The following is a 13385-nucleotide window of genomic DNA, read 5'->3' as shown; positions in this document are numbered from 1 at the left end:
TATTTCAATCTCTCTGTTAAATTTCTCTGATAGAATTCTAATTTCCTTCTCTCTGTTATTTTCTTGATCCTTGTGAATGTTAGTCAATGTCTGGGCACTGAAGTCTTAGATGTTTATTCCAATATTTGCAGTCTGGGCTTGTTTGTACATGTCCTTGAGAAGAGTTGCCAGGTATCCAAAGGGAATTGAGTGTTGTGATCCAAGCCTGTGGTCACTGAAGCTGTACCCTCAGTAGGGGGTAATCTGAGCCCAGTAATGTTGCGACTCTTGCAGAGTCCCAGAGGCAACGCCTTGGTAGGCTTGAGTAAGATCAGGGAGAATTCCCTGTATTACCAGGTAAAGTCTTAAGCTGTTTTCCTTCACTTTTCCTTGATCAATAGGAATCTCCCTCCTCACTGGGATGTTGGGGGTGAGGTGACGCAAACACTCCCTTGGCCACCACAGCTAAGTGGCTCACTGAGTCAGGTGCACCTCAAGTCCATTACCTCTGAGCCCAGCACAGTGCCAGGGCTTGCTCAAGGACTACAGTCCTTGTAGCCTGACTTCCTCTCAAGTTTATTCTGGGCCCAGGCCACTTTAGTTAGACCATTGTGAAGCTAGCTGGAACTCAGATTCTTCTCACTGGGGCTGATCTAAATGCTCCCTCCATGGGCGTGGGCAGAATCCTGCCCTATGTTGTGTTCTGCTGTGACAGGGCAGCACAGAGTTCTAATGCAAAGTCTCACACTCACTTTGCCTTCCCTCCCCCCAGTACACAGACTCTCCCTCCACCTGGTGCTGATTGGGGAAGGGGTAGAGGTGGTACAGGGAATGCAAGACTGTCTTTCCTACCCTCTTCAGTGCCTCTTTCCTTGGTATTATGTTACAACCAGGTATTGTGATCACTTACTTGATTTTTTGGTTCTTATGAAGGTAGGTGCTTTCTTGCATGGATAGTTATTCAATTTGGTGTTCCTGTGGGGGAAAATTGCTGAATGGTTTTATTTAGCCATCTTGCTTCTACTCCCTTGTAAATCATTGTATTTAAGTAGACAGTAGAAAAGAACTGAAAAGTCTTGACTTCAGCAAGTGATTTGAGATTTCCCTTGTGGGTTTCATCTCTGTCTTTCTAGTTTTGAACAGATAAATGGACATCTCCCAGGAGGGGATGGTTTGAGTTGAGGAGGCATGGCATAGGAAAGTGTGGGTCCATTTCTATTCCTGGCAGGTTTTTGCTTCTCCCCGTTCATACAGAACATCTCCCAAGTCCTCCTCCTTGACATTTAATACTGTTTCTGAACGAAGACAGCATGAGAACTCTTATACTAGTCTGTATGCATGACAAATGCCTTCAATTTCCTGTGGATCTATCTTACTGAGGGCTTCTGTCCCTGAAAAAGAAAACTGAAGATCCAAACAACTCAATTAGCAATTGTTTTGAGCATTCATTTTTGGACCCAAGGATGTTTGGCTAATTTTACAGTTGGCTTTAGCTGGAGTCATTACTGAATGTCTCTTGCATAAATTATTGTATATTCAAAATGTGAAAATTCTCATTTCAGCAGCAGCAACTCAAGTGGAAAACTGAAAATCCCCAAACAGAAAATTAGCAAACACTTGTTCTGTCACAGTTCAAGCATGTGCTGTTCTTTTCTTCCCCGAACAAAATTATTCTAGCCTCCTAGCCAATGCATGTAGCTATTTTACAACATCCCTGGGGAAAGGCACCCCATGGCTACCAATGAGATGATTATTTAATCACGAAAGACAAGTATTTAAATAAGAGAGATAGAAATGTCTTCAGGAAGAGTCAATGGGGATGCCAGGACTTAGAAAGCTCTTTGCCATAACTCAGCCCCACGCAATATTCTGCATTTCAGTGGTGTTGCAATGAGTAGCAGAGGGGGCATCTGTAAATGTAGCTTGGTTGAGACTCTATGTAAAAGAGCAGCTTTCCCATCTCAGCATCACATTTTGTTCAGAGAGTAGATATTCACATTGAACCAAAGGTATGGACCAGAGGAAACTTCTAAATATCAGATAATTTTTGTTTCTTTTGTTCTTTTTACTGCTTGATTTTTGTTACATAATAGATAAAATTTTAATATAATATTCACACCCTTCTTTTTTTTAAAATGAAAAAATATCTTGTAACACTTTTTCCCCCCACTCTTGCCTGTGTGGTAGGGTTAATACTTAATGTAGAGAGAAAGAAATGAGTTAAATGCTTGTCTTTGAATTTAAAAACTGACTTTTAAAACCTAAGGCAGAGATAATAAATATTTGAGAGTAAAGAATGTGTGCGCCTGTGTGTGTTGCCAGAAACTACTTTTTATTTTTGTTGTTTCATTTTGTTTGTTGAATGTCAGAAACCAAAGCCAATGCCCTAATAGTAGATTTGGAGATAATTGATAAGAAGTAAACTACCTCATCCTTGAAGGTAGGTAAGGGCTGAACTTGCAAAGGGGTCATTCAGAAGAAATAGGACTACAGCTTAAGCTCAAGTGAGTCCCTGTTCTCTCCCCACTGCAAGAATCTCCAGTTATGGGGAGGGGATTGATAGAAACTTCAGTGAATTTTGGGAGAGAATTTGTAGGCAGAAAGGAACTGCTCTCAGTCTTTGGAAGAAGTCCAGGAAAATGAACAAAGATCTAGAATTTTCCTACTTTGAGATATTGGCTGAAGCCATTTATGGAAAGGGCAACATGCTGTGTTTAGGAATTAGAGGGACCAGAGCAGCACCATGTGCCTTTCTCATGCTCCAGAGTGGAAAGAGGGGGCATCCAAAGATTCCCATTGGGCAGGGGCAAGAAAATAGCCAAAAGAGGGCTGGCACCCTGAAGAAGCCCAGGTGGGGAAGAATCAGCGTGACCTCCATCCAGCAGGGACCTGATGACTGGGGGTCACTGCAGGACTTGTGGGCATTAGCACTAGATGCAGTTGGGATTGCAGAAGACCATGAAGATTGGAGGTGGCGGTGGACATGCTACCTCACTCTACCACTGCCTGCTGCTCCATAAGACCTTCTCCCTCCCCAGCCCTTATAGGGCTGAAAATCCTGAACTGCCCAATCTCCAGCCTCAGTTGACTGAATTTACCCAGAATAGACTGAGGACACCTGGAAATCACTAGATAAAATTTCTATTACTAGGGAGAAAAATAGATATTTGAGACAGAAACTAAGTTCAGTGGCTAAAAAATATATAAGAAAATTGGATTTTTATATTTATATTTGTGGCCTTTGAAATTCACAATCATTTCAATTGGGTTTAATATTTATATGAATATTCTTATTCACAGATAAAATTGCCACATCCCCCTAAATGCCTTCCCCTGGTCTCTCTTTGCTTCCAGGTAGCAGCGCAATTTCTTCCTCACACTGAGGGTCCTCTAAGATTCAATTTAATTTTTTTATGGTGCTTATCACTTCTCACCTTTTACTATGATTATATATATATACATATTAAATAAATACATTATTTATATATTATATAACAGGATACTTAGAGAAGTTAAACTATTGATAAATGGTGAACCCCAAGTTACACCTTCACACTTTCCTGGTTTCTAATAACCTACTTTGTTATTCCCTTCCCTTAATATAATCCTGGTGTTATATTAGAACTATCCTAAACTCTCTTAAAAAATACCAAATACCTTGGCCCAATCTGGAAGCAAATAAATCTGTGGTGCCCAAAATCAATTCTTTGCTCCTTTCTCTGCCTCCCTCTCTGCTTACCTCCCTTCTCTTCTTCCTCAATGCACAATGCCCCTCTCTCCCTCTTTCTCTACTCTACAGCCAGGGCTTAGAACAAGCTTCTTATACTATACTTCCTCCTACTCCAGTTCTTTCCCCTCTTTGTTCCTGTGACTGGCACGCAGCCTAAAGCCTACCCAATCAGCTTTGTAGATGAACCAGGGACAAGATACCCAGCAAATAATCCAATCCTATTTGGTGGAGGAGTGTCTGGATAATTGATTTTCAACTCTTTTGTTCCCTTATTATTTGAGGTCACCAAAGGTAGAGTGAGAACAATGTTTTTGCATAATGAATATACATATTGGTTGAGGAAATAATTAGGCTGCAAACTCATAATGATTGTCACTCTGGAGACCTCAAAGAGGGAGGTTGCTATTTGTCTATATTGACCCTAGTAGATGCACCAGGGGACTTTGTTCCCCCAACATCCTGTCTGGCAGCTGATAATTAACAAAACTAATCATAACAGCCATTACCATTGCTGAGATTGTTTTTTCTGCTGACTACATTTTTACTGAAAGGGTCAAGAACTATACTGCTGGGAAGGAACATCAACAAAGCCTATTGTTTAAGTCTGAATGGACTGAGAATAGGTACTGGACTAGCTGGATCTCTCTGCACATTGAGCCTTTTGTGCCATTAATATGCCTTGTTTCTAACTTCCAGAGTTGATATCAAAGGGCGTAGGGGCTGTGCTAGTGAGATGAGGTGGTGGGGGGTTATTGAGCAGCAAAGGAAGAGGGGAATGAAAGCAGACAAGTAGGCATCACTTGATGACTTTGAGCTTTTCCCTTCATGTCCATAGTGTTTTGATTCTAGCCACTTCCCTCCCCACCTGTCCCTGAACTCTGCATCTTGGGAACAAATATAAAGCTCATTTGGTAGCCCTTTGTTAACAGTCTCTTCCCTGGACCTTGGAGCCTGGGTTTGCCTTTCTAGGAGTTGTAGATCAGGGTGTTGCTGCTTGATTTCAGGTCCAATCTTGTCTGCCTTACATATTAACCATTTGCCTTTAAGCAAATCATCTCCCATCTGTAAAACTCAGTGTTTTCTCAGTTGTCAAGCTGGCATGCTAACAGTGGCTCTCTGCCAGTTTTCACCAGCATGACCTGGCTACTTCTATGTTCACCTTTGCCATTGAAGCAAAGCCTCACTTCCTTGGACTGGGTAAGATCCTGGCTGCAGTCTGCTCAGACGTACACGGTGTCAAATTCTTCCACGAAGCATTTCATTCTTAGAATTATTTGATACAGGTCTTGGCTAGCTGTGCAGAGTTTTTATGTTAAAAGCATCTATATTTTGTGCAAAAAAAAAGAATTCCAAACCCATGGGGGTGTAATTATCATTTGTGCCAGCTTGCTCAACCTCTAAATAACTGGCAAAATGGTGACCACCAATGCTGCCACAGGCACCAAATGTTTGTTGATATTTTATGGGTAAAGCTGGAGTTTCCAGGGTTCATAGTATATAATTATGAATATATATTATTTATGTTACCAGTCTGATGCTAGCTGTTCTTTTTCCAAATATAAACACACTGCACATTACAGCTTATTTTAATGAAACTTTTCTGTCTTCAAGAAAATCTTTTGGAAATAATTATGTGGCTAAACAGTGTGACTTGAAAGTTTATAAAGTGCAGACAATGCATTTAAATCATTTAGCACATAGTGGGATGCTTAGTAAATGGTAGGTATGATGATGATTATTAAGCACAAGCAATTACTCAGTGCCAGCTCTGTGTCTGGGACCATGTTAGGTGCTGGGAATACACGAGTGGGTATATAGTTCCTAACTCCGGGTGCTTAGAACCTGGCTTTCTTTATTATATGGCTTTAGACTCCTTTTTGGTTACATACCTGTATGTGGGGACAACCTTTTTATTGCTTAGAACATAACAGGGTGGCAGGCAGCCTGGCCTGAGGTTGAGTTAGACTCTGCTAATTTTGCTGTCCTCTGACCCACCCTCCTCCTATCCCAGGGCACCCACATCCCACACTCTTGCTATATTTTCTAGCTATAATACAGCAATGTGTCTCCTGAAACCTACACTCCAAAATTATCTCTTTTGCCTTAATATTTCCCAGTCAAAATTCCTAAACTGAAATTTATAGCTTTATCCAAGTAATGGGAAAATAATCTTATTGAACAAATCCATCTTTAAAATGTTACAAAGGGGTAGGAGGAGATTACCTGATTTCTATATTCATTTCTTCCCTCATTAGATTATTCAACAATCATTTATGGATCCTCACAGATAGTAGGGATGCAAAATAAGGAAGACATATAGTCTTCCTTAGTTTTTATTATTAAAACCTTTGAAAAAAGTTTTTGGGCTGTCTAAGTCAGAGAACAGCAAAATAGAATAAATTTTTCCTATTTTATTATTTTCTTCTTTCTTCGGGCCAAGTCATCTCTGGATATTCCAAACATGGTAATTTTATGAAAAAATGAAGTTATGTATTTTTTGTGTCTAACCTAGCAAAGTAACCTTAAATCTGTAAAGGGTGTAAAAATAAGTATTACATATATTTAAATTTAGCCAAAATATCCATATAAAAGACATCCTTCTCTTCTATGCCTTAGAAAATCTCTGGAAATTTTTCATCTCAATGTGTGAACTACTCAGTTATATATGCAATTAAAAATAATTCATATTAACTGAAAAGATCAAAATTTCAGGTAGAAGGGGGAAGGTGTATTTGAGTCCTCAGATGAGAGAATGATGAAAGTAGATGTTTCAGGGGAAGCATTGTGGTTAAGAGCACAGGATTTGGAGTCACAGATGATGATTAAATCCTGCTCCATCACTAAATTGTTGTGTGATCTCAGGCAATTCGCTCACCCTCTTTGAACTTCTAACTTGTAAAATCAGGGTTGTAATACCTAACTCAGAGTGTGCTTGTGAGTAGTAAATGTGAGAATGTTTGTAAAACTTTTAATATTAACACAATGCTCAGCATGTGAGAAGTGCCCAATAAATGTTCACTCTCCCATTTTATGGTTAAGGATACTGAGAGTAAAAGAGACTGAGACCCCCCAGCAAGGTGATGGCACTAAGTCCAAAGCCTCTTCCATTCTGCTGAAGCAGTTTCACCGTATTAATTTTTCTAAAATACATTTTATTGTGTATATCTAAAGTGTTCATCATGATGTCATGAGATACATATAGATAGCAAAATGGTTACTATAGTGAAGCAAATTAACATATCCATCATGGTTACTCATTTTTTTTTTTTTTGTGGCAAGAACAACTATAATCTACTCATTTAGCAAAAATCCCCAATTGTTAATCCCCATTGTTATTAACTATAGTCCTCATGTTGTACATAGATTTCTAGATTTGTTCATTTTACTTATCTGCTACTTTGTATCTTTTGACCTACATCTCCTATTTGCTCCTCCTGGACCCCTTCACCTCTGGTTTGTTCCCTCTGACTCATGTTGAAACTTACTCCCCATGTGGCAGTATTGAGGTGGGGCCTTTAAGAGGTGATTGGGTTATGAGGGCTCTGTTCTCATGAATGGATTAATTAATTCATGGATTAATGGATTGAGAGGTTAACGAATTAATGGGTTATCATGGGAGTGGAACTGGTGGCTTTATAAGAAAAAGAAGAGAGATCTGAGCTAGCATGCTCAGTCTCCTCACCATGTGATGACATGTGCCGCCTTGGGATTTTGTAGAGACTCCCCACCAGCAAGGCGGCCTTTACCAAGTGTGGTCCCTTGATCTTGAACTTCTTAGCCTCCCTAACTATAAGAAATAAATTCTTTTTCTTCATAAATTACCCAGTTCCAGGTATTCTGTTATAAGCAACAGAAAATCAGCTAAGATACCTGGTAACCAATGTTTTATTCTCTGTGTCTACTTGACTTTTATTTTGAGATTCCACATATACGGGAGATTATGCAACATTTTTCTTTCTGTGTCTGGTTTATTTCACTTAGTATAATGTCCTCCAGTTTCGTTCATGTCATGGAAAATGACACTATACCCTCTTTTTTAAGGCTGAGTAATATTCCATTGCATATATATATCCCATAGTTTCTTTATCCATTCACCTATCAGTAGACACTTAGATTGTTTCCATATCTTTACCATTGTGAATGAAGCTGCAGTGAACATGGGAGTGCAGTTATCTTTATAAGGTGGTGATTTTATTTCCTTTGGGTATATACCCAGAAGAGGGATTGCTGGGTCATATGGTAGCTTTATTTTTAATTTATTAAGGAATATTATATACTATTTTCCATAATGGCTGCATAAATCTACACCCTCACCAGCAGTGTACAAGGGTTCTATTTTTTTCCCACACCCTTGCCAACTCTTTTTATTTGTTGTCTTTTTGATAACAGCCATTCTGACAGGTATCAGGTGATGTCTCATTGTGGTTTTGATTTGCATTTCCCTGATGATTAATGATGTTGAACATCTTTTCATATACATGTTGGCCAATTTTATGTTGTCTTTGGAGAAATGTCTAGTCAGGTCCTCTGTCCATTTTCTAACAAGGTTATTTGTTTTCTAGCTATTGAGTTGCCTGAGTTCCTTATAAATGTTGGATTATAACCTCTTATTAGGTATATGGTTTGTAAATATTTTTTCTCAATCTTTAGTTGCCTTTTTATTTTGTTGATTGTTTCCTTTGCTGCACAGGAGATTTTTAGTTTGATGTAGTTTCATTTATTTATTTTTGCTTTATTAATCTGAGCTTTTAGTGTGATACCGAAAACATCATTGCCAAGGCCAATGTTAAAGAGCTTTCCCCGTTTCCCTCTAGCAGCTTTATAGTTTCAGGTTTTACAATTAGGGCTTTGATCCATTTTGAGTTGATTTTTGTGTATGGTGTAAGATAAGGGTCCAATTTCAATCTTTTGCATGTGGAAATCTAGTTTTCCTTGGACCATTTGTTGAAGAGGCTATTCTTGGCCCATTATGTCTCTTGATATGCTTGCCAAAACTTAGTTGACCATATATCTTTGGATTTATTTCTCGGCTCTCAATTCTGTTCCACTGGTCTGTGTATCTGATTTTATGCCAGTGCCATGTCATCATATTTCTTAAGTTGACCAGTGCCCCTGGACTCTCAAACCTATATAAGGATCTTTGGAACTGTTAGGCCTGCCATGAACCTAGACAGAGTTCCCTTCATGCTCATATATTTGGGTGTTTATGTGTGTGTGTGTGAGTGCTTCTGTGTCTGTGTTTACAGATAACCATGACTCTGGATCCACTCCTTCAGTCCTTTCTAGGGTAAAGCAGGGTTCCTTTGTTCCACATGGGCCTTTTGATGGAATTAAAATTCTTCTGTTTAAGGAAAAGAACAAATAGGCAAACCAATTTAGGCTTGGCACTTTGTCATCATTTGAATTCAGAAGCTTGATAATTACTTCCCGCATGGATTGTACAGAAGGGTGTCTCAGGATCTGAGAATCTTGTGGGAGTAGCACACACTTGGGTAGGTTCTTCTTGTGGAGCAGTGGTTTTCAAATTTGAATGTGGAAAAGAATCACATCTGTTAAATCACACATCACTGGACTTCATTCTCCGAGTTTCTGATTTGGCAGGTCTGCAGCTGGACCTAGAATTTGCATTCCTAGTAAGTTCCCTGGTGATACTGATGCTGTTTGGCTGGTGACCACGCTTTTAGAACTGCTGCTTAGATCCCCACAAGGAGTGCTTCCCAGCCTGAAGAATGATGATACTGGGCAAGGAGAGCCTGCAGATTTAGTGTTTTCAGAATGAGTTCAACTGTCCAGAAAGTGCCAGCAAAGAGGAGAAATATTTCTTTATAAATGGGGTCATGTACTACTATAAATCATATGGCGATTTATTTTCTCTGACTAGTGCCACCACTGTTGAAAATGCAAGTTATTTATCAGACATGGAAAATTCGAATCCCATTTCAAAGGATGGATTTTCTTTAGACAAATGGAAAGAGTATGAACTTTAGCCTTCTGGGCTCAAATTATGGTCTACAATTTATTTGCTTCAAAACCTTGAGCAAAACTAGCTAATTTCTCTAAGCTCATCTAAAAAAATGGAGGTATTAATACCTAATCTTGAAAGGCTATTGTGAGGGCTTGATGTAGTGCTTGGGTAAAAGCAGGCACTGAATAAAAAGTAGGTATTTATGTTAGTATTCAAAAAAGTGGTTGCTTTCCTGTCATTTGCCTTTAGAGTGCTGAATGAGAGGATGACTCCATAATTGTCTCCAGGCTAAACCCCCAATATCTTTTTTTCTTCAGTCTATCATTGCAACTAAAATTCATGCTATTCAATTTAAAAATCTGTATTGATTTAATGTCAAGTTAAATAGGATTGGTGGTTCTATACTTCATTCAATGCAGCGTGCACATGTTGCGGGCAAACAGGTCTAAAAGAGTTAATTCTATGGAAAAATGCTTTTGATCATTCAAAGACATGAAAACCACTATTCATGTGACCAGTTGTTGATGATTTTTGAGGATCACAAAAAGCAAGCACACAAATAAAAACCAAAATATTGACGGAGAGTTATAAAATCTGATGAAAGTCATTTATAGGATTATATAAAAAAATTTTCTAAATATATGAACAATTTATGAGATTTTCAAGAATAGTTTTGCCTATGTGAATTTGTTGTCTAATATAGTGACTTCAATTCCTAATGCCCATGTAAGAAGCAATTCTGCCCAACTTCACTGATTTTATAATTTGCCATTTAATACAGGTTTTTACATATTGATGGCAAATGTGTGTAGATAACTCCCTTGGTTGGGTAAATGCTTACCTGACTTAAATGGTCAGTCCTGTCTTTGATTTTTAATACTTTATTATTCTCGGAGTAGTGTCACTGTTGGTGCCAAGGAACAGCACTGAACTTAATTTCTTATTCCTAATTAGGTAACTACTTGTGAGTAATTATAAGTTCATTGGTTAATTGACTCTATTTGACAGCCAGACAATGTGATTCTACTCTCAAGGAAGTTATCTGTGGACTGAAGTAGTTTGTAGCAAGAGTTAACTGCTACAGGGTTGGAAAGGAAAACAATAATATTACCACCCTAATTAACTTCTAGGTGGAGCTGAAGACATCATTTCCTCCCCCTGCCCACAACCCCCATGCCATGGCATTCAAAGATGAGCAAGTTACAAGTTAGTAAAGGAATAAAAAAGCATTCTGAGGGACACATGACTGAACACAAGGTTCAAGAGAAGAGCAAGAAAAGGGTTTTATCTAAAACATGAAAGTGGCTCTCTCTTCCCTTTCATAAGTCTACTGTAGTTCGGTAGTTTATCCTATTCTCCAGCAGGACAGGATAGAGAATGGGTCTCTTAGGACCATCATTGTCAGGTTTAACTGACCTTATTTAGTTTCATTTTGGGTATTCCTTTCACTGTCTGAGTGCTAAGAATCAGGAAGGCCAAATCAGTGTGTGATTCCAGAGGAGAAAGGCCAAGGAGAAGGTGACTTGACTTTCCTAGAATCTACAACCTGTGACACAGCATGTGATAAGCTAAATAGAAGACCAGCTGGTGGTATGGGGCCAAGGTCCATCTAGTAAAAATGGGCATACGTTTGGGCATACACCACTGTGGTTGCTGGAAGGGTAACAGAGATTCTGTTGTCCAATAATGTCCTCCAATCTCTCTGTCTTCTCATCAGGGGTGGGTCTCATCAGTGGAAATATCACCTTACTGTCACATGGTGCATTTGCTAACAGTAAAGAGTGCTTTGGAATACACCCCTCCCACAGCAGCCCAGCCTGGTCTGGCCTGAGAGGCTCACTCCTCCCTCCTGCCCTCGGCCCAAGGGAGCCAGGCAGCTCCAGGCCGTACTTTCTCGCCAGGCCACGTCCCTCCTTGCTCAAGGCCAGGCCCTGCCTGACCTTGATCTTCCACCCAAAACAGTGGCTCTCGGCCTCTGAGCTCCAAAAAATACCTGGGCCACCCACACTGACCTCTGTGCTGATTGCGGCTCACCCAGCGGGAGGGGGCACAGGGAGGCCCAGTCTTATGAAATACATAAATTTATGAAATGACTTATGAAATATATAAATGACTTATGAAATATATAAATTTATGTATAATGCTCATACTTGCACAGTAGGAATTTGGAAGGCTAAATGAGAAACTGTTGGTATTTGTTGCAGTTCAGCTACTTTGGGTTCTGGTTACCTCTGGGCTCTGGGGCAAAATAAAGTCTTACTGTTCATTATACTGTGCGTGCACATGTGCGCACTTCTGTTTCTATCAGTAAATGTTATGGACTCAAATGATCATGGTGGTTATTTCTAGGTCGTATGATTAAAAGTGATTTATCTCCTCTATCTCTTTATATATCTTCCTTGGGCTTTTTAAAGTTCTTTTGTAATTATATTTATTACTTTAAAATGTATCAAAAATAATTTAAAGGGATTCATCTTTAATCCCTAAACCAACCCTATAATATGAGTGATAGTGACATTAATCCTCTGTGTTTCAGTTTCTAATAGGATTAAATAATTTGTCCAAGATTGTATCTGGCCAAAGTAGGGCGCAAACCTTGGTTTTCTGACTCATTCTACCATGACAATCAAGCCTAATAGTGATAAAAAGAGCAAAAGCTTAAGGGTCCCTGAGGGACCCTGCAGTCATTGCACCATTCCATGACATTTCCCACCAATGCCTCATCAAGGCCAGCCCGCTGGGACTTTGTGGGTGCCTACGAGTCAACAACTGGGGAGAAAGAGCCTGAGAGAAGGGGGATTAGGCACCCCACAGACCACGAAATAGCTGATCTTCTCTTACCTATTGTATTCAAAGGGTTACATTCTTTATCTTTTCAAGCTAGATTTCTCTGGGCACATCCACAGGGACCAGGAAGATTTATTAGAATTCAATCCCTACTGTCTGCAGAAAGACAATTTACATGTGGCACCAGCTCAGACATGCTTCTTCTAATTCATTTGAAGGGCATCGAAGGAGAGCAGCAAAGCTTAATATTCACCTACAGTCTCACTGGTGCTCGTTAGAGTGGCTTTATGTTCTCATTTTGGCCTGGCTACATTCCAGAAGGATTTACCTGAGTTCTTAGGGAAAGGCCACTGTGAGGCTGAGGTACAGGTGAGTCCAAGGCCCAGCATTGGATTTCTGTGGTCAAAGGATGTTGCTGACCAAGCAGGTGTGGCCAACACTGAGGCTAAGAGCCACTGCTCCTGCCCCATGGCTGTGGCAGTCATGGCTAATTGATCTCTTGGCTGAGTTTGCATGTTGTCTCAGCACTCTTGTCACATCACTCTAAAAATTATGACTAACTTGCTATACTTGTCATGCCACAAGTTGAAACCTATTTGCTACCCCTGAAAATAGAGTGGGCACGGAGTAGGAAAGTGTTTAGCTGAGGTGGTCTGTGCGTACGTGTTTACAACATCACCACCACCAGATTTTATTTCATTTTGTCATTTAAAGTTTGTAACCATCCTGGTCACTTTTCTTTGATGATGTTACAATTTCTCTTTAGCTTGTCTCATGAGGAACTGAATACAACACACCGTTCCAAGAATGATCTGACTAGAGCAGAGCCGAGAAAACAGGGTGTTTACCTTCCTCCACCTCAGAATATTCTGTATCTATTGATGCAGCAACATTTATTACCTCCTAGAACACGTGCTGCTGTTG

This window comes from Eulemur rufifrons, chromosome 6 (assembly GCF_041146395.1).
Source record: "Eulemur rufifrons isolate Redbay chromosome 6, OSU_ERuf_1, whole genome shotgun sequence".
In the NCBI taxonomy this organism is placed as follows: Eukaryota; Metazoa; Chordata; class Mammalia; order Primates; family Lemuridae; genus Eulemur; species Eulemur rufifrons.
Note: the sequence above shows the minus strand (reverse complement) of the source record.